At 41.2% G+C, this 22,412-nt stretch overlaps 1 protein-coding gene across 4 annotated transcripts in view; it reads left to right on the forward strand.

Annotated features, from left to right (window-relative positions):
* Positions 1-22,412, forward strand: part of LOC138417532 (malignant T-cell-amplified sequence 1) — a 43,444-nt gene that overhangs the window by 14,489 nt on the left and 6,543 nt on the right. For 3 of the 4 annotated variants that reach the window (XR_011248187.1, XR_011248188.1, XR_011248190.1), the window contains one exon: positions 21,961-22,020. The exons of the other annotated variant lie outside the window; for it this stretch is intronic. The gene's annotated coding sequence lies outside the window, so the exon portion shown is untranslated. The remainder of the gene's footprint in view (positions 1-21,960; positions 22,021-22,412) is intronic. 4 annotated transcript variants of the gene reach the window in all.

Here is a 22,412-nt window from a genome sequence, read left to right on the forward strand (position 1 = left end):
TGTGTCATTTGTCTGTGTGCCTGTGAGTGTGTTTGTGTCCACGGCAGTGGTCAGTTTAGATTTCCTGTCTTGTTGGTCTGAGCAGGTATTCATTGGAACAGGCTCATTATCTCCCTCAGAAAAGTGGATTTCAAAGTCAAGAGCGTGCACTTGATAGACGGACCCTAGTGAGTGAAAAGGTAGGGGAAAATGGCGAGGGACTTCCCTGGTGGTCTAGGAATTAACACTGCCGCTTCCACTGCAGGGGGCTCAGATTCCATCCCTGGTGGGGGAAGCTAAGAACATACCCTGAGGTATGAGTGGAGAGAGGCCCGAAACAACTCTGTTCATGACTGCTTTAACGGGTGAATACTAGATAACAAAATCCGGTACAAAGTAAACGTCAGACTTTGTTGGTTGTCCACCCAGCGAACATTATTCCTGCTCTTCCCTTCTTGGTGGCGGAAACGTGGGTCCATCCCTTGTCTACAGGAGTCTGGAAAATGGTCATTAGTCCAGGCCTATCATGGTGGGTGGTCTATTTCCCTAGGAGATGGACTCATTTGTGGGTTGGCATGGGGCCTAAGGCCAAGCAGGATCTTACGTTTAGGAAAAATAGGGTCCCTCCTCCCCTGGTTTTGAGTCATTTATAGCTGGGTGTGTGACCTGCGTTAGGAGGGGCGACTGAAAAAAAAAAAAAATGCTTGGGGAGAAACTCTCCCTAGCTTGGATGGCAAATGATTTTGTTCTTGCTAAACACACACCCACACACCCTTGATAATAGTCTGAAGGTGGTTATGTTGAAAATAGAAAATAATAGTGCCCTTGTTGACTTATGAACTGATGATTAATCAACTATGCAGACTCCTTGAGACTTCTTAAGGGATGTGACTAAATTCTGTGAAATGAAAAAATTTTTCTTGTAGATTGATTCATTTTTACTTAAGTTTTCTGAAATTTAAATCTATAAAGAGCTCAATTTTTATAGGGAGGCATCATAGACCCCTAACTGAAAAAATAGTTTAAGTGGGGATAAAATAAGTCAGCTGAAAAATTCATTGATGTCCTTCATATGAGCAGTTTCAGTGAAATGCACATGAATGCCAGATAAATTGCAGTAGATTTAGGGGTGAAAGGGGAAGAGTAGGTTAAGATGTGGGAGTCCACACTTAATGTTATTACTTAGAAAACTTGGGGAATTGAAAGGTGGGTGAAAGAAGGTTGTAGTCAAGATACTCTGTTTTGGAGCTTATTTGCTGTTGTTATTTTAATTGTGTTTTTTTCTTTTTTCTCTCTTGTGGCATGTTTGTTAGTGGGCTGAGTATATTTGTATGCTGAGGGGAGAGACTGACTAAATGAGGAATGCTTGGTGGGGATGTAGTCAGTGGAATAGGAGAGCAGGAAGGAGTAGCCCAGAAGCAGGGTTCTAGGATGACCGCTGTCCTCAGAGATCTGCATGTTCTGGTTGCCTCCTTTCAACACAGGCTTGTCACCGAACAGCTCTTAAACACTCCTCTTCAAAACACTGTTTTTCTCCTCAAAGGAGTAGGGCTTTTACCCCTATTAATTCTCCACCCCTGTCAGCAACATTAACTCTGGTCACTGGTGGATCACTGTGGAGGGTCTCTAAACTCATGATGATCCTCTGGAGCGCTCACAGCTCCGATGAACACCAATGAAGACAGTCAAGCCAGCAACCTCACAGTTGTTTTTTTTTTTTTAACATACTCTGACGATCTCCACCAAACGCTGAACACGGACTTTGTGGATCTGCTCTAAGCTGCCTTCTTTCAGGTCTCTTCAATTCTTTTTCTTCTCTGCCCCTCTGGCTCATCTGATCCTATTGGATGCTAATGATATCCTTTTGAACAACTCAGGATGGAAAGCCTATATACACAGTGGAAATCAGATGGAGGTCAAGAATTCTATGAACTTCATGAAATTTCAGGAAAATTTGGTGTGTGTGTGTGTGTGTGTGTGTGTGTGTGTGTGTGTGTAGATAACTGTGCTTGGGAAATTATTGTCTGCATTGATCATGTGTTTAAGGTGATCTGTGAGCCTAAAGGATATTGTGCGTGATTAGAAGAGGATCCCCTCTACTTCCTTTCTGCTACTGCCAGGGCCTCATTCAATGACAGGGATGCTGGATAATGATATACAAATTATAGTCACATCTTAACACAATAATCTACCCACCACAGTGCTCTGTAACCCAGAATAGTTCAACAAACATTACTGGGTATTCCTTTAGGTTCAGACACTGGGCTAGAAGTAAGGGACTGAAATAGAAACATAATATTACTTTAACTGTTTTCTAGAAGCTTGGCCTTGTTAGGGAGGCAAACTTAGATAATTTCACTTTCCTATGTTTGTATATGTATTTAACCTTCCCTGGTGTCTCAGAGGTAAAGAATCTGCCTGCAATGCAGGAGACATGGGTTCAATCCCTGGGTTAGGAAGATCCCCTGGAGGAGGGAATGGCAACCCACTTCAGTATTCTTGCCTGAGAAATCCCATGGACAGGAGCCTGGCAGTCCACAGGGTCGCAAGAGTCAGGCATGACTTAAGAGACTAAACCATCACCACCATCTAAACTAATATTGTAAATGCCTGAATTACCTATGATGAAACAGCATGAGTGAATGAGGAAAAATTGTCTCTCCCTAGAGAATCAAAGGGAGAAGGCGATGGCACCCCACTCCAGTACTCTTGCCTGTAAAATCCCATGGATGGTGGAGCCTGGTAGGCTGCAGTCTATGGGGTTGCTAAGAGTCGGACACGACTGAGCGACTTCCCTTTCACTTTTCACTTTCATGCACTGGAGAAGGAAATGGCAACCCACTCCAGTATTCTTGCCTGGAGAATCCCAGGGACGGGGGAGCCTGGTAGGCTGCCATCTGTGGGGTCGTACAGAGTCGGACACGACTGAAGTGACTTAGCAGCAGCAGAAGCAGAGAATCAAAGAAGGTTTCTGAATGAGAGGATATATGTGAGTGGGGATAGAGAAAATGCTTAAGACTGTTTTCATAGTAAGTATGGTTAGAAAGTTACAATAAAAGCTATAGTGTGAGCAATGCAGTTGAGTCACAGAAGCACAAGCAGTCTGGCTTCTGTAGGCCATGATTTTCACCTTAGGAAAAGACGAGTGGAGATTATGCTGGAGGCTTTTGGTAGAGATCCATTTTTAATGTGCTGGGAAGAATTTTATATACTCAGCAATTTGAATGGGTCTTTAAAAGACTGCTAAGAAAGAGTGCAGAGAAGGCAATGGTAACCCACTCCAGTACTCTTGCTTGGAAAATCCCATGGATGGAGGAGCCTGGTAGGCTGCAATCCATGGGGTTGCTAAGAGTCAGACATGACTGAGCGACTTCCTTTCACTTTTCACTTTCATGCATTGGAGAAGGAAATGGCAACCCACTCCAGTGTTCTTGCCTGGAGAATCCCAGGGACGTGGGAGCCTGGTGGGCTGCCCTCTATGGGGTCGCACAGAGTCGGACACGACTGAAGCAACTTACCAGCAGTAGCAGCAAGAAAGAGTGAGACATGAACAATATTACATTTTGGGTAGATGATAAAGGTAAAAATAGATCCGGGGGAATGAGACTGGAAAAACTAATATTGCAGTGTGGCAGATATAAAAGGCAAAAAATGATTTGGCACTGGTGAAAAGGATTTGAGTTATTCTTAAAATATTTGCAGAGGAAATTTTCCTAGGACGTGAAAGGAACTGCCAGCCACTTGAGAAGAAATGGATAATAGTGTTATATCTATTAAAGTACATAACTGTTTGCGCTTAAGTTTTTTCAAACAGGATCTTCACTGGTGGTCCAGTCATTAAGACTCTAGGCTTCCTCTGCAGAGGGCACTGGTTCCATCCCTGATGGGGAGCAAAGATCCCACATGCCCCACAGTGTGGCAAAAAAAAAAAAAAAAAAAATCTTCCAGATCCAGAACGTTTCAGTAGTGAGTTCTACCAAACATTTCAGGAAGAAATCATTAAAAATTTACATAATTTCTTCTACAATAAAGAGGTTTGGGAGACAACTTCCAACTCATTTTATGAGGCCAGCATTACCGAAAAATCCAAAGACAGCAAACCTCCCTGTGAAACTATGGACCAACATCCTTCTCTCAGTTCAGTTCAATTCAGTCGCTCAGTCGTGTCCAACTCTTTGGGACCCCATGAACCGCAGCACACCAGGCCTCCCTGTCCATCACCAACTCCCGGAGTCCACCCAAACCCATGTCCATCGAGTCAGTGATGCCATCCAACCATCTCATCCTCTGTCGTCCCCTTCTCCTTCTGCCCTCAATCTTTCTCAGCATCAGGGTCTTTTCCAGTGAGTCAGCTCTTCGCATCAGGTGGCCAAAGGATTGGAGTTTCAGCTTCAGCATCAGTCCTTCCAATGAACACCCAGGACTGATCTCCTTTAGGATGGACTGGTTGGATCTCCTTGCAGTCCAAGGGACTCTCAAGAGTCTTCTCCAACTCCACAGTTCAAAAGCATCAATTATTTGGCACTCAGCTTTCTTTATAGTCCAACTCTCACATCCATACATGACCACTGGAAAAACCATAGCCTTGACAACATCCTTCTTTATATAAATGCAAATACTGTTTACAAAATGAGCAAACTGTGCCCAGAAATATGTAAAAACTGCAAAATGTGTTTATTCAGGACATGGAAGGCTGATTAAATATTTGAAATCAATGTAATGTATCATATTAATAGATTAAAGAAGAAAACAAGATGCAGGGAAAAAAAATTGACATAGTTCACTATTAATTCATTCACTAAAAGAAATCTTCCTTAACCTAGTGAAGTGGATGTATAAAATACCTGTAGCTCACATGTATTGGTGAAAGACTGAATGCTCTTTTCCTAAAATCAGAAACAGGACAGAAATCTATATCAGTCATCTTAGATATGAAACAAAGGAATAAAATGCTTATAATAGTAGGCTTATATCTTGTGTAGATATTACACGTATATATGTGTGTAATTAGAATATATGTCTATTCACAGACAATTGAGTAGAAAATCCAAAGGAATGAAGAAAATAAACTGCTAGGACAGATGTGTGAGGTTAGCAAATCAGTATTGTAAAATCAATTGCATGTCTACAGGCTAACAATGAACAATTGTTGAAGTTTAAAAAAAAGCCAGTTTCACTAGCACAAAATAACTCGAGATCCTTAAGTATCAATCTAATAGTATATGCTTGATCTGTATGCCCAAGCCACAAAACACGAATGAAACACTGAAAGGGCGCTTTCATAAACTGGTTTGATCTGTTCAGGAACAGGAATGCTGAATAAGGTGATAACTCAATTTTCCCCAAGTTAATAAAGAAATTTAATACAAGTTGAGTTAAAATCACACAGGTTTTTCATAAGAATTGACAAACTATTTCTAAAATTTTAATGGCAATTCAAAAGGACAGGACTGTTAGCCCAAACCATTTTGAAAAAGGAGAACAAAGTTGGAGAGCTCACATGTCCAGATGGTAAGGATTCCTATGAATCTGCTGTAGATGGTGTGGTGTTAGCAAAAGGATAGGCTCATGAATCGAAGGAGCTGAGAAGTGTCCAGAAATGCACCTGCTAAATATTGTTAGTTGATTTTCTACAGTTTCAGAGGTAATTCCATTGAGGAAGAATAGTCTTCTCAACAAATGCTACTAGGGACATCCATATGCAAAAATATTGAACTTTGGCCCTTACTTTGCAATGTATACAAAAGTTAACTCAAAATGCATTGTAGACCTAAACATTAAAGCATATCAAATTTCTGGAAATAAACATAGGAGAAAAGCTTTGTGACGTTGTGAAAGTTGCTCAGTAGTGTCCGACCCTTTGCATGGGCTATAATCCTGCCAGGTTCCTCTGTCCATGGAATATTCCAGTCAAGAATACTGGAGTGGGTAGCCATTCCCTTGGTCAAGGGATCTTCCTGACTCAGGGGCTGAACCCAGGTCTTCTGGGTTGCAGGAGTTTCTTTGCAGGAAACTGCCAGGAAATTGTAGGCAGTTTCTTTACTGTCTGAGCCACCAGGGAAGCCCTTGTGACCTCAAGTTTAGCAAAGATTTCCTAGATATAAAACCAAAAATCCTTTGCCTAAATGAAGAAATAGAATTAACCAAAATTAAAAACTGAGTTTGTAAAGACACTGTTAAGACAAGGAAAAGGCAAACCATATTCTACATATGTGTTTCTTATCAACGCGTATATTTAATAAGCTGTGAGCGTTCAGAATTCAATGATGAAAAAGCAGAAGCAATAAAAAACAGGCAAAATGTTTGAACAGACACTTCGCCAAATTAGATATATGAATAGCAAATAAGCACGTGAAAGGATGCTCACCATCTTTAATCATTAGAGAAATTCAAATTAAACCACAGTGAGATCCACTACATTTGAACAACAACAACAGAAAAAGCCGACTGTGTAAATGTTGACAGAAATACTGAGCAAACAAAACTCATCCATTGCTGCTGGGGACACAAGTGGTGCAGCCAGCCATGGAAAGATACGTTAACAGTGTCTGTAGCTGTAATCCCCCCCAAACTTGAAACACATAAAGGAATGTTCTTATCATCGTCATACACTTACCCATTCTCAATCTTCATTTGACTAGGATTTTTTTTTTAACAACAAACATATTACAAATAATGATCAATACAGATTTTGAATATTATATTTCAGATCCTAAAGATTAATGATAACAAGCATGTTGGCACATTTTTTCACCTCTGTGCACTTTCTCATTCTTTTGAAGATCGAGTCTGCTTTAATCCCAGGACCACAGTTCTTCAGTTCATCCTCACGTGATAAACTCCAGGAAAACTTTAAAACACGTATAAAAAGCATGATTGCAGTTCTTGTATGCTTTTTCAGCAGAGCCAAATTCAGGGTATAATTATTTTCTTTAAAAATTCAGTTGACTCAACATATTTTCAAAGGAGGAAATTCCAAGACTCTGAAAAGCACATCTGTGTTACAGAGGAAACATTTTCTAAGCAGGAAAAGTCTTTCTAACTCTGCAAAGCATCACAATTTCAATCCAATGTTTTGGGGTTATCTTCGTTGAAAGACTTTCTCCTTCAGTCCAAATGATGTAAGAAGGGAGGCAAACAAGTCATGGTCATGTCAGAAGCTCAGCCAAACAAACGTGGAAACTAGATGTGATATTAAATGGCTTTCCTCAGGCAAAATAATGCTTTTAAAAGTAAGCCCTGCTTTTCTGGTGTGTTGAAGACTTGCACTGATGATGACCAAAGCTTTCAGAACAATGAAGTAAGCAGATCCTCTACAGACACACCGACTATTGGTAATTATGTCTCTATTCTTTTGAGGTCAAATGACAGTCGATCCTTTTAAATTTGTATTTATCTGTACATCTCAATAAAAAATCTATGATGATGAAAAAGGAATAACAACATGAGTGACCGTCAAGAGAATTATGCTAAGTGGGACACAGTCTTAAAACTGTTGCAGATTCTCAGGCCAAAGAGAACTGTGGTCTGTTTGCTGTGTTTATCAATTATGTGGTCTTTTTTTTTTTTTTTCTTTCTGATGAACCTTCCAAGTTGTACTAGGTGTCAACGAAATATTAGTAACAACGTCAAAGTTGAGAGTTTTTTTATTTGGTGGGAATGTTTAGGACCCCGAGATGGGGGACGGGGAAACAGTATCTCAGTAGCTCTGAGAAAACTGCTCCAAGGAGGCAGGAAGGGGAGTCAGGCTGTATATAAATTTTCAACAAAGGGAGCCGTCAGTCTGAACATTAAAGATCAGATATCAAGTTAAGGAACTTAGTGTTCTAGGTATGGGAAGATGCCAGACTTTGGACTCACTGAATCCATTCCTTTCATCACACCTCGGCTATCTGGGGCCAAATTCTGTTTCCTTGTTCACCTTAAGGAGTGGCAGGTGTGGCAGATGGCTGATTCGTGCATTCCCCCAGCTCCTCAGCAGTCACTGTAGGGGCTGGAGGCATCTGCTGGATCCCACTTTGGTGAGCCCTCATTCACATTTGAAGGCCAGAAATCCCTGTTGGCTGTGACATTTCTTGTCTATTGATATGTCAGGAGACATTTTCATTCACATAGGACACTTTTGAGAAGCTGCAGGAAGGTTTTCAGTATCACTCTTAATTACAGATCAAGCACCACTACAGGAATGTGATTTGAAAATGAGCCCTTAACCAAGTGATGCCATCATTCTGGTGATGCACCAAAGAGGCTTTGGTTTATCGCTTTGGTAGCAATTCAGTTAACGTACTCTTACTTGCAATTAAAGGATGCTATTTCAGACTAGCTATTTGTAGATGGATGCAGAGAAATTCCCTGAGCTGTGGGTACTTCCCCACAGGGTCAGGTGGGGACTAATCTGTAGCTGCTAACAATTTTTATTCCATCCATCTTTTCCTAGTGCTATTCGCACAAATCCATGTCCCCAAGGCACAGTGAGGCCAAACACATGGAAACATCACGGTCTGGAACATAAAAGGTGTTACTGCAGGGCCTTGCAGGGAGATGAGTGGCTCCTGACCTAAAAAGCCCTGAGCTCCCTGAAGGGTTTCCTCAAAGCACTTTCAAAAGCCCCGTGAGGGAGAGGGTGTCTCAGGGTTTGAGATCAGCTCTGTGCACAGTTCTCTGATTGACTGATAGTGAGATAGCAGGGTGGTGTCACCAGGGTTAACATTGTCAGTCCTCAGGGTCCAGGAGGCTTGGGGCAGTGTGCTCATGGTCGTCAAACAGTTGTTCAGTTGCTCAGTCGTGTCCAACTCTTTGCGACCCCATGGACTGCAGGTTTCCCTATCCATCACCTTCTCCCAGAGTTTGCTCAAACTCATGTCCATTGAGTCGGTGATGCCATCCAACCATCTCATCCTCTGTCACCCTCTTCTCCTCCTGCCCTCAGTCTTTCCCAGCTTCAGGATTTTCCAGTGAGTTGGCTCTTCACATCAGGTGGCCAAAGTATTGAAGCTTCAGCTTCAGCATCAGTCCTTCCACTGAAAATTCAGGGTTGATTTCCTTTAGGATTGACTAGTTTGATCTCCTTGCAATCCAAGGGACTCTCAAGAGTCTTCTCCAACACCACGATTTGAAAGCATCAATTCTTCAGTGCTCAGCTTTCTTTATGGTCCAACTCTCACATCTGTACATGACTACGGCAAAAACCATAGCTTTGACTAGACAGACCTTTGTCGTCAAGCAGTTAACATTTATCATTTGGTGGAGGGTTTTCACATCTGTAAAACAACTCAGGAAATGTGCATCAGATACCATTATCTATTCACTAGGTATTTTTCAGAGAGGAGCTAAAGCAGAGGATACGGGGAAGGCCTGTTCCGGGAAGGTCCGTGGAGTCCTGCTCAGTTCCAGTTCCTCTTTTCCTAAACCTTCACAGCCCTTTCTCTGCAACCTCCCCCTCTCTCCATATAACCTTTAACATATCCATAATTTATGAGACCAACTGAGATAGGATTATAACCTCCTTTTTGGTGTTGACAACTTGAGGCACAGAGAGGCTAGGCTAATTACCCAAATCACAGAGCCCCTGAATGATGGAGCTGGGGTGGGTTTGAAACATCTGACTCCAGAATCTGGGCACTCACCTGTAGAAGACACGACAGTATTTCCCCACAAGATCTGACCTGCCTTTTCACTTGTTACCTCACCCCCAGGGACATGCAAGAACCTCTGTTAGTTTCCTCTTACTGAGAAAAAAAAAGTCACAGGCTCTCAATTTTTGTCTCCAAAAGCTGACCATCCCATCTCTCCAGTCCAGCCAACCTGGTTTTCTCACTCTCTCACACTTTTTGTGGACATTTTGGAGTCAAGCTTAGGTTCGAATTATTTATTCCCTTATCTTGAGTTTTCTCTTCCCTGTTGACTTAATTATATTATCGCTTTTCTTCAGAATTTAATGAAGGCTCTGCATTTCCTCTATTAGATTCTCTTTTATTCTTCCCTTCACCTAAAACTATATCTTCTGAAATCTTAAGAGAACATAATGTCTGTACATCTCATTTTGCCATTTTATCACTAAGGCCTCAGGGAATCAAATAAGAGCTTTATCGGTTGTCATCTACTAGCAAAAACAATGCTGTGCATGTTAGGATGGCAACACTGCATAAAACAGGGATTTTTACAATGAACTTATTGGGTTGGCCCCAAAGTTCATCCGAATTTTCCATAACATCTTAGGTAAACATCTTAAAAAACACTTTATTATAGGGACTAGCCTGGTAGTCCAGTGGTTAAGACTCTGCACTTCCATTGCAGAGGGCATGGGTTCAAAGCCTGCTTGGGGAACTAAGAGTCCATATGTTGTGTAGTGTGGCCCCCCGAAAATGGATGTTGTAATTCAGGTAAGATAAAATCAGTGCAAAAATTTAGCTTTACAAGAAACTCACCCCCCACCATAAAAAGAAAAGAAAAAGAAACACCAAAAAAGAATAAAATGTGAGGTGTATAATTTTTCACATCAAACTGTAGTTCAGGGATAGATTATATATGTTCATGTATTTGAATACCTAAAAATTAACAAATATGTGATATACAATATGCAAAAAATCTAAAGTGTGAACTTATAGTAAAATGGGTCTTTGGTATATTCTATTAGAATATTATAATGTAATAATAAACAATGAACAAAAAACACTTTTATGAAACTCATTCCTCAATTTTAATACACAACCCAATTATCAGTAATAATGGAGGAAACCTTGATATTTCTTGTAGCTTAAAAAAAATTATGGTTCTTCCTTTTAGACCTACAGCCTGAACTCTAAATAAGAATCAGCTATTTTTAACATTATAAAATGCTCTTTTAATTAAGGGCTGCACACTGGATATTTCTTGTTCAGAGAGTTTACATAGGAAAGGACCCCTCCCCACTGCTCCAGTCCTTCACCACACTACACACATCATGTCTTTTCATTTAAAACAAATATTTCAAGCAAGGTAATAATATTGGAATAGAGGAGAGTCTATTTTGACTCCATGCTGGATCTGTTTCTTTGACTTTAAACCTTATTTTTCTGTCATTTTTGTTATTATAATCATACACAATGTTGTTGTTGTTCAGTCATTAAGTTGTTTCCAATTCTTTGCAACCCCATGGACTGCAGCACGCCAGGCTTCCCTGTCTTACACTGTCTCCCAGAGCTTGCTCAAACTCATGTCCATTGAGTTGATGATGTCACCCAACCATCTCATCCTGTCACCCCTTTCTCCTGCCCTCAATCTTTCCTAACATCACCGTCTTTTCCAATGAGTTGGCTCTTCACATCAGGTGGCCAAAGTATTGGAGCTTCAGCTTCAGCATCAGTCCTTCAGTTGAAAATTCAGGGTTGATTTCCTTTAGAATTTCCTGGTTTGATCTCCTTGCAGTCCAAGGGACTCTCAAGAATCTTCTCCAACACCACAGCTCAAAAGCATCAATTCTTTAGTGCTCAGCCTTCTTTATGGTCCAAGTTTCACATCCATACATGACTACTGGAAAAACCATAGCTTTGACTATATAGATAGTTATAGATAGTAAGACACAAAGTTATAGATAGTAAGACACAATGTTATAGATAGTAAGACACAATAGTTAACTATAAGAGGCTTATATGTAGTTGAGGAGTCAGACTGTATGTACTTACATACAATAATAACACTGGAATGTTATGGAAATGCTAAATGCATGGCACAGACTAGTTAACTAAGATCCGTCTAGTCAAGGTTTTTCCTGTGGTCATATATGGATGTGAGAGTTGGACTGTGAAGAAGGCTGAGCACCGAAGAATTGATGCTTTTGAACTGTGGTGTTGGAGAAGACTCTTGAGAGTCCCTTGGACTGCAAGGAGATCCAACCAGTCCATTCTGAAGGAGATCAGCCCTGGGATTTCTTTGGAAGGAATGATGCTAAAGCTGAAACTCTAGTACTTTGGCCACCTCATGCGAAGAGTTGACTCACTGGAAAAGACTCTGATGCTGGGAGGGATTGGGGGCAGGAGGATAAGGGGACGACAGAGGATGAGATGGCTGGATGGCATCACTGACTCGATGGACGTGAATGTGAGTGAACTCCGGGAGTTGGTGATAGACAGGGAGGCCTGGTGTGCTGCGATGCATGGGGTCACAAAGAGTCGGACACGACTGAGCGACTGAACCGAACTGAACCAGACTGAATGGGGCTGTCTATAATTAAAAATTTAGCAAGCTTGTGGAATTCTTGGCATATGATAAACTCTCAGTAGTAATCATTAAAGTTACTAATATAGTTAAAGCTATGGTTTTTGCAATAGTCATGTATGGATGTGAGAGTTGGACCATAAAGAGGGCTGAGCACCAGAAAACTGATGCTCTCAAATTGTGCTAGAGAAGACCCTTGAGAGTCCCTTGAACAGCAAGGAAAACAAACCAGTTAACCCTAATGGAAACCAACCCTAAAATATTCATTGAAAGGACTGATGCTAAAGCTGAAGCTCCAATACTTTGGCCACCTGATGTGAAGAGCCAACTCATTGGAAAAGACCCTGATGCTGGGAAAGACTGAGGGCAAGAGGAGAAAGGGGCGACAGAGGATGAAATGGTTAGATAGCATCACTGGCTCAATAGACATGAGTCTGAGCAAACTCCAGAAGATAATGAAGGACATTCATGGGTTCGCAGAGAATCATGTATGACTCAGTAACTGAACAAGTAAAAAAAGAAATGAAGTGTGTGTGATTTTCTCCATAGACTTACATTGAGAGAAAGAAACAATAGGTAGAAACATCAGAATGAAGGTTTTTCTGGTGCTATTGTTGTTGCAATTAAGACAAGAAAATAGGAAAACTTTGCATTAGTAAAATGGAAACAAAAGCAGAAGATTCAAGGATTTTACTTACAATGGCCATGGATTAGGTGTGTTTGGCAAAAGAAAAAAAAAAAGGAACAGGAGAAGAGGAAGGAGGTGATGGAAAGGACGGAGCTCCTGTGCTAGCTTAGGTCTCTGGCTGCATCACCACTAGCAACAGTAACCATAGTGCCTAGAGGTCATAGGCGCAGTGTGAGTCAGAGGTCAGGTTGAGGATGGAGGCTTTGAGCAGCCCCTTGTGGTCCAGGAGGCCTCCTGGTTTCAGCGGGGTGGGTTAAACCTCATAGCACACACCTCTTGATGGGGTGCCATGCAACGAGGGCCACCCACGTGTGCAGCTCTTCCTGTTTCCATGGTTCCTGAGGATTTATTTCCTCTCTGAACATGCATCGCTCATTATGAATGTGGAGATCACATTCCTGACATGAATGTGAATTCTAGGAAGTAAAGGTAAGCCACTTTAAAATCAAGGTGAACCAGTCTGACATTGGCCCGAGGCCCGAAGCCAAGGTACTCGCATTGGTGCTGGGAGAGGGACTTGAAACCGTGCTTGACATTCACATAATGAGCTAGAAATGTCAATTGCTGCTCGAGGTAAACATTTATTTTCCAGAGTAAATGTTACAGCCCCTGCTTTTTATGACCCCGTGTCATTTGAGCACTTGTCTAAAAGGGTTGAAATACAGCTTGAAGTAGCTTTCATTCCTAAACACAATCCACACACACAAATTTGTGTTTAACTACGAAACCATTTGCTCCACCAGCTCATTGTAATCATCAAAACAGAGAACAGCACACACTTCCTTCATTATTAAAATAAAACAAAACCAGGCACTTCTCTCTGCCTTAGATTCCTTTTGAATACTAATGTATAAAAGCCCTGATTAAATTAATCTTGGCTGTCACAGTCACACTTGGCAAATGAATCATAAAATAGTTTCCTCTTCATATGACAAGTTGTCCTTGATAGCAAATTAAAATCTTAATGAGGGTTTCTGAAATGCACATGCATATATACATGCCTAATCTCTTTTATTGGAGGGCAATGTCAGAATACAGAGTGTTTTTCTTTGTTTTGTTTTTTTTTCTTTTCAAATGGTGAATTTTAAAGAACATCTTCCAGATCTCTTTGTCTGGTAGTTTCAACCAATACCCTTGAATACGTTTAGCTTGCCTACAAAATAAATGTTTTGGAAATTTTGCCAGAGCTGCTGGATAATGATTTTTTTAATCACATAAAATTATTCATTAACTAGTTAAATGATAAAAATATTAATGATATGAGTCTTTCTACCTCTTAGCTTTCCTCAACAGCAGTGTTCCCTCAGGGCTGTGATTTCACATGTCAACTGAAAAAAAAAACCACACAACTTGAAAGCTGTGAGTTGTTTTATTTGGGGCAAAATGAGGACTGCAGCCTGGGAGACAGTACCTCAGATAGCTTGGAGAGACTGCTCCAAAGAGGTAGTGGAGGAAGGTCAATATGTAAGATTTTGGTGAAGGAGGAGTTCAATGCAAGCAAGCACTTACTTTACGAAAGGTTTTCTGTTAGTCACGAGGAGCTGATGTCACCATTAAGGGATTTAGTGATTTTCTAGATATGAATAGATATAAGGATTGAGATAATGAAAGAAGTCCCTCAAAATATGTAACTAAAGACCTGTTCCACCAGTTTCCCTGGAGCACAAATTTCCTCACTCTCCACCCTGAATTCCCTTCTGGGGGTGTTGAAGGTTGGCAGCTGCAGCAACACAGGGTTCAATCTCCAGAAGTGGATTAAAAATGCCCTCGTTATTATTCACTCAGTGGCAGATGCTCTTGGCAAGTGCCAATTTGTAGTTGACACACATGAAGAAATCAGAGACCAATTGCCAGACCAGATTCCCGCTAGCTGTCCAGATCTGGAGATGCAGCTGTCAAGATGGGGAGACGTTGGTAGAAAGACACATTGGGAAACAGGCAGAGACTTATAGATTCAACTCTGACAAGTGAAGAGCTTGAAAGTTGTCATTAGCATCTTCAGATCAGGAAAAAAGATGAACTAACTGGAAAAAAAAACAAAACAAAAAAACAAAAAACCTTGATGAAGTCTCAGGTGTAGGTACCACTCCAAACTCTGAAGAAAAAGGTGAACTTGGAGAATGAGAGTCCAGACCTGCTTACCTGGAATAGAACCCTCTGGAACCATAAACTGGTAGCGATACTTAAATTATATTTTTGTTGAATTTCTGGAAGCAGAGGGTGGACTAGCTTGAGAATGAGAGGTTGATGGAGACCACAGAAAAGGGCTTTTCCTCCAGGAGCTCTGTGAAGAGCCGAGGAAGAGCCCCTTGTGGCTCTGGTGGGGAGAAGGGTGTTTGAGAAAGACACTCAAGTGTTCTCAAGAACAGAAGCCTGTTCTGTGGGGAGCAGATTGTCCCAGGGCCTTTTCCCCCTTGGGGAAAGCCAGCTGCCCTGACTCCAGCCCCCGCTTCCAGAAGCTGAGCAGCACATGTGAAAGGCACAGCCCAAGGACACAGGCCCAGCAAGAGACTAGGGTTTAACCAGAATGTAAAAGAGCACATCCCTGCCCCCACAGTCCCATCAGGGGGGCTCCCGAATGGTAGCAGTAGATTGTAGGGAGCTCAGACTCTATCTAAGGAAGAATTCTAGGGGAGCCACGAAGACAGCAGGGGAGAAAAACTGACAGAAGTAGAGGACTTTGACGTCTCTGGCATGTACAGCTACAACAAACAGCCCGAACCCCATAGGGAAGATCTCTTTAGCTTGGTTCCTATTACCCAGCACATCACGTCTGGCTTTCAATTAAAAAAAAAAAAAAATCACACGGTGTGCTAAAAGGAAGGAAAATTACAGTCTGGAAAGACAAAATGAGCATCAGAGATATACTTAGCTATGGGACAGATTCTGGAATGCTTTGAAATCACTACAATTAAGCTCTAATGGAAAAGGTAGACAGCACAGAAGAAGGCATGAATGATGCAAGCAGGGAGGTGGGAACTATCCCATGGGCTCGTGATTAGATTAGACACAGACAGGGAAAGAATCACTGAGCTTGAAGATGCGTCAGCTGAAATGTTCCAAATGAAAATGCAAAGAGGAAAAAAGAAAAAATAAGGATGGGAGGGAAGGAGGAAGTGAAGGAGGAAGCAGAACAGGCTCTCTCTTGAAAGCAGGACTCCATCTTGGGCTGGACTGTGGACTTTGAGCTAAATGCCCAGTATCTATGGAAAAGACATACCAACTGGAAAACCAGGCCCCCAGAAGGAAGAGCCCCAGGGCTCTCCATCACCTAAAAGAATACCCTAATTATCTGTGGAACCGGATAGAATCATACATTCTATTATGCTTACTGGGGTATGACCACAGGCTTATTGATAATTGTCCACTGTTAACTACAGTTAGTTCAGTTCAGTTCAGTCGCTCAGACGTGTCTGACTCTTTGCGACCCCATGAATCGCAGCACGCCAGGCCTCCCTGTCCATCACCAACTCCCGAAGTTCACTCAGACTCATATCCATTGAGTCAGTGATGCTATCCAGCCATCTCATCCTCTGTCGTCCCCTTCTCCTCCTGACCCCAATCCTTCCCAGCATCAGAGTCTTTTCCAGTGAGTCAACTCTTTGCATGAGGTGGCCAAAGTACTGAAACTAATCTGAACAAAGGAAAAAGGATGCAATCAAAGTTAACCCGTAATTCATATGCCTTGAAGAAACACAAGCTGGAATCAAGATTGCCGGGAGAAATATCAATAACCTCAGATATGCAGATATGCCATAAGATATACACCCTTATGGCAGAAAGTGAAGAGGAACTAAAAGAAGTTTCAGCTTCAGCATCATTCCCTCCAAGGAAATCCCAGGGCTGATCTCCTTCAGAATGGATTGGTTGGATCTCCTTGCAGTCCAAGGGACTCTCAAGAGTCTTCTCCAACACCACAGTTCAAAAGCATCAATTCTTCGGCGCTCAGCCTTCTTCACAGTCCAACTCTCACATCCGTACATGACCACAGGAAAAACCATAGCCTTGACTAGACAGACCTCAGTCGGCAAGGTAATGTCTCTGCTTTTGAATATACTATCTAGGTTGATCACAACTTTTCTTCCAAGGAGTAAGCATCTTTTAATTTCATGGCTGCAGTCACCATCTGCAGTGATTTTGGAGCCCAAAAAAATGAAGTCTGACACTGTTTCCACTGTTTCCTCATCTATTTCCCATGAAGTGATGGGACCGGATGACATGATCTTCATTTTCTGAATGTTGAGCTTTAAGCCAACTTTTTCACTCTCCTCTTTCACTTTCATCAAGAGGCTTTTTAGTTCCTCTTCACTTTCTGCCATAATGGTGGTGTCATCTGCATATCTGAGGTTATTGATATTTCTCCCAGCAATCTTGATTCTAGGTTGTGTTTCTTCAAGGCATATGAATTACGGGTTAACTTTGATTGTATCCTTTTTCCTTTGTTCAGATTAGTTTCAGGGAATTTTGGGAGGTGGGTTTGGGCACATAAACTTAGGGTATATAAGGTTTTCACAAAAACTGGTCAGGGTCCTTGGCTAAGAGGAGACTCTGCCTTGGGCCCACCTGTGTAATAAACTGCTCTCCACCATCTGCACTGTCCTTCTGAGTGAGTTTGTTTCCTGGAAAACGTGGCTACAACAAAAGGACCACAGAAGCTAGGATCTGGGTAATTTAAGCCCAGCTCAGAGGCGTTTTTTAAAAAAAATTGTATTGTTTTTAAATTGGAGGATAACTTCTTTACAATGTTGTGTTGGTTACTTCTTTACAATGTTGTGTTGGTTTCTGCTTTACAATGATGTGAATCTGACATAAGTATATATATACATACATATATGTATGTGTATATATATATCCTTTTCTCTCTCCTGGGCCTCCCTCCTCTCCATCCCACCCCTCTAGGTCTTCACAGAGCACTGGGCTGGGCTCCCTGTCATACAGCATCTTCAAAGAGGCATATTTTAACTGAAGGTTTACATCGCAGATTGCTTTCTCCCGATGCCACATCTTCCCTGCGCGTCCAGTCTCAATCCTGTCCTGTGGGCCTTGGAGGGAACAATAGGTGCTAGCAAACATGAAGTGCAGTACAACTCGGGCTTCTCTGTTTCCTGGCACTGGCATCCTATCACACGAGTGTATGTTCCTCGATTCTTTGTCTCGCCACAACAAAGATTTGGAGTGACGGACATTAAAGCCCCCTCGGCATGTCTCAGCTCTCAGGTCTTGGATAGACCGTGTTATAGCTCTCAGGTCTTGAATGGACCATGTTATAGCTCTTAGACAAATCAGTGTTACAGCTCTATTTTATTTAGAAGATAGCAGGAAAATCCATCTTCGAGGCGTGAGGGCACGTCGATCCAAAGACCCGAGGAGAAGAGCGCCCCAGCGCGCGGGAGAAAGAGAGAGAGAGCTGGCTTTGGCTCCTCTATTTATACGTTTATGTCTCCCTGGGCCTGTCCTATGTAAATTGGGCCAGCCAGGAGTGTTGTTTGTTTTACCTGAGGTCCTCACTCCTGTCCCCGGACCTTCTTTTGTCTCATTTTCGCGGGCTTTTCCCTTCCTTTTCTTGCAGCCACCGCCATCTTGGACTCCCTTTCCCTGTTCTACCTGCCTAACACATCCCAACTTTGAATCCATGCGTGCGAGATGGCAAGCAGTGCTCCAGTAGTTATAACGGCCACATTATACCTGGGCATCTGACGCAACTGAAAGCAGACTGGAAATTGTTCTCAGACCCATTTTTCTCCATTTCAGTATTCCAGTGTCTTTATAGATTTTTAGATAAAACATCATTCAAATACGGACTTTATAGATGAGAAATGGTCAAAGTTGCCTGTGTTTCTAATAATAAATATGGTAGTTTGCAAGCTCATGTTTTGATTTACATAAATTAACGCCTTATATTTTTCCATAATACTTCCTGATGAAATTTCATTTGGTACTTGATGACGAAGCTTACTTGGAGAGCCATGAATCCAGTTCCATAATTATTGATTTTCTAAATAGAACTGTTGGCAGCTCTTTCTTAGCATTGATGACATTTGGGTGATCCTAAATCAATCAGGATATAAATACTAACCTATAAACAATAGAGGTGTGACTATAATTTTATATCAAAGAATGTTTGGTTTAATTGAAACACTGAAATATTAGATGGTCTTTGCTGAGCGGCAAAATATACTGTAGGGTTTGAGGTCATCAGTTCTGAAATAAATTTCCTGGGTTGAGATCCTGTTTCTGTCGTACAGGCTCTGTGACTTTGGGGATGTAACTCAATCTCTATATTCCTCAGTATTTTCATATGCAAAATAGAGATTAAAATACCTCCCTTGTTTAGGTCTCATGAGAGTAAAGGTTATTACTATACACAAGTCACTCCTAAAGTGACTAAATAAGTTAATGAGTATTTGCTGTTATTTTAAAAGTTTCTCTGGTCCTAAAAATTAAACTGCCCAGAGACTCCCTACTAATGTCAAAGCCAACTGAAGATAAACTATTTGTAGTCCTGAAAAACACGTTAATGTTTGACTAAATGGTATTTTACTTGCCACCTGATGATGCAAAATTTGATCATATGGTCAATACATCCTCCCATAATTAAGGACAGAAAACATCGAAAAGAACCATATTTTCCTAAGCCTGATGTAAGGATGAATACTTCTTGCTTTGAATGGGCTCCACCTGAGGTTCTTTTTGTTTTAAAAGATAATATATTTAAAAGCAGTTTCAGTTTTGCAACTAAATTGAGAAGAAGATAGAGATTTCCCATATACCCTCAGCTCCACAAATTCTTAGACCTCACCATCAACATTGCCACTGCAGAATGGTCCTTTTCATGGCTCAGAGGTTAAAGCGTCTGCCTGCAATGCAGGAGACCTGGGTTCGATCCCTGGGTCGGGAAGATCCCCTGGAGAAGGAAATGGCAACCCACTCTAGTACTCTTGCCTGGAGAATCCCATGGACAGAGGAGCTTGGTAGGCTACAGTCCACGGGCTCGCAAAGAGTTGGACACGACTGAGCGACTTCACTTCATTCTTTTAAAACCGAGGATGAACCTACTTTTCTTTTTTTAATGTACTAGGGAAAGACAAAACAAAATTAAAGTCCCCTCGTGGTGTTGTAGACACTTGTTCCGGGAAACAAACTCACTCAGAAGGACAATGCAGACAGTGGAGTGCAGTTTATTACACCAGCGGGTCCAAGGCAGAATCTTCTCTTAGCCAAGGACCCCGACCAGCATTTGCAAAAATCTTTTATACCCCATGTGTACGTGTCTGAACCCACCACTCCAAATTCCTTGAGACTTACATAAACCAAGGAAAATACAATCCCAATACCCCCATCATTCACATGCTACGTGCTCATGTGCTCAAACAGTCAAACAATTAGCCAATAATCAATAAACCCGAGGTTACACACTGATTGATACAGAAAAAATTATGGCCTGCCTCGAGGAAGGGGTGATTAGTGTATGTTTTCTCTTAGGCGATGAGTAACCTAGATACGATCTTCAAGGTTCCCCTGTCTGGAGGGGGTCTTATCCTTCTGTTGTTATTTTCATAGGCACTAAACACAGAATTGGTGATGGACAGGGAGGCCTGGCATGCTGCGATTCATGGGGTCGCAAAGAGTCAGACACGACTGAGCGACTGAACTGAACTGAACTGAAACAGAGTTCAGAGTCCATTGGAAAGGTGGCTGAGCATGATCAGCATGAACAGGCCTAAAATGGAGTACAGGCCCTATGAATTCCTTCTTCAGCATCACCGACTCGATGGACAAGAGTTTGAGTAAGCTCCAGGAGTTGGTGATGGACAGGGAGGCCTGGCGTGATGCAGTCTCTGGGGTCGCAAAGAGTCGGACACGACTGAGCTACTGAACTGAACTGAAAGTCCATTCAATGCCCCTGTAATGCACGTAGCTCCTCTTCTCACTTTCTTTTCTGCTCTTGAACGTTCTCAGTGGAAAAACATCCTTTATCAGAAGCAAAAACAGTCTTAATATTTGGGTGCGGGCTGTGAGAACTGTTTACAAAGAATTTGTTTTACTTCCCGCTTCCTGTAGATGGAGCTAAATCCTCAAGTATGTGTTCTGTGTTTGCACATCTAAATTCCTGAGGAGGAACTCTTTGGAAGGCAATGTTGTCTGAAGATTCCTCATCGCTTTTACTGGAAGTAGTTCTACAATGTGCAAATTCAGTGCTTTTTAAAAAAAAGCATTTTTGAGACACAAGCCCTGTGCCTCCTTCCTCTTTGCAGGGAGCCAGTCTTAAATAGCAATGGCCAGACCTTTCCCTCCAAGGAGCAAGTGTCTTTTAGTTTTATGGCTGCAGTCACCGTCTGCAGTGATTTTGGAGCCTCCCAAAGTAAAATCTGTCACCGCTTTCATTTTTTTCCCCATCATGATAGTAGCTTGTTGCTACTGTTTTATATTTCTGTGTTTTGAGAAAAATTAAACTGCCCATTATTCATTGTCCTTTTCTACGGGTGTTTCCTATGTCCTGGTCTCCTCACTTGCTCTGTGTGGTTGAATGACCATATATAACAAGTTGTGGTGACCTCTCAGTATTTCAATCAGTTAATAAACATTGCATATCTGGGGACAGAGAGATGCACTTGATTACTTTCTCACATGGTTTCAAAAGGATGTGAGAACACAATGTGTCAGACCAACAGGAAACTTAAAAAAGGAAACAGAAAAAAATGTTTTAAAGGATCTGATTGTGTCCATACCAAGTTCATAGCCCTGTATTTGTTCATTGATTCCAAAACCAGGAAGAGAAACGTTATACCTTAAAAAGGAAAAGAAAAAGCCTCATAATATTGAAAGGATTTTAAATATCATTATTAAGATAGAAAATATTTTGATTAAATGAATTTTCCCATGTCTTAAATGTTTTTTTAATTTACCCAACAGGTCATTGAGTACAGTTTAAGAACCTTTCAAAAAGTTTTTAAGATGTTTTAGTATTTTTTTCTTATTAGTGTCCAGATTTGTAGCTAGGCTAAGTCAGAGGCAGAATAAAAAATGAACCAATGCTTTTAATTGTAACCTAAAATGTTATCTTGAACTTAAGACATTGTAATTATTTTGAATTTCAGGAAAATGCTGACAGAATTAAAGGCTACACAAGAGCCATAACGTTTTTAACATGTAACAAGGTAAATTTCATGCTCCACATTTTAAAGCTACCTGTTAAAGACTTTACCTTCTTATATACCTTTTAATTCTCTAAAGCTAGGACATTTTCAATAATCAAACATAGTTTTTTGGGGAGATTAATATGTGAATTTGCAGGTTGGGTTAATTTCACTAATATCTGAGTTTAAAGTTTATGTCTCAAATAATTCTCAAAATATTGGCTTACTCAATTTCATATATTTGTTAGCATTCAGATGTATCATTTACTATAGTTTTCAGAGTTTAGAGGATTAAAGAAAAGAAATGATACTAAAGAGGTAAATTATAAAATTAGTGGTTCTCAAAACAATATCCATGTTTATTCCTTTAAAAAATGATATAACTTTTCTCAAAGTTACATTTACTACTATAC

Source organism: Ovis canadensis, chromosome 13 (genome assembly GCF_042477335.2).
Source record: "Ovis canadensis isolate MfBH-ARS-UI-01 breed Bighorn chromosome 13, ARS-UI_OviCan_v2, whole genome shotgun sequence".
Classification (NCBI taxonomy): Eukaryota; Metazoa; Chordata; class Mammalia; order Artiodactyla; family Bovidae; genus Ovis; species Ovis canadensis.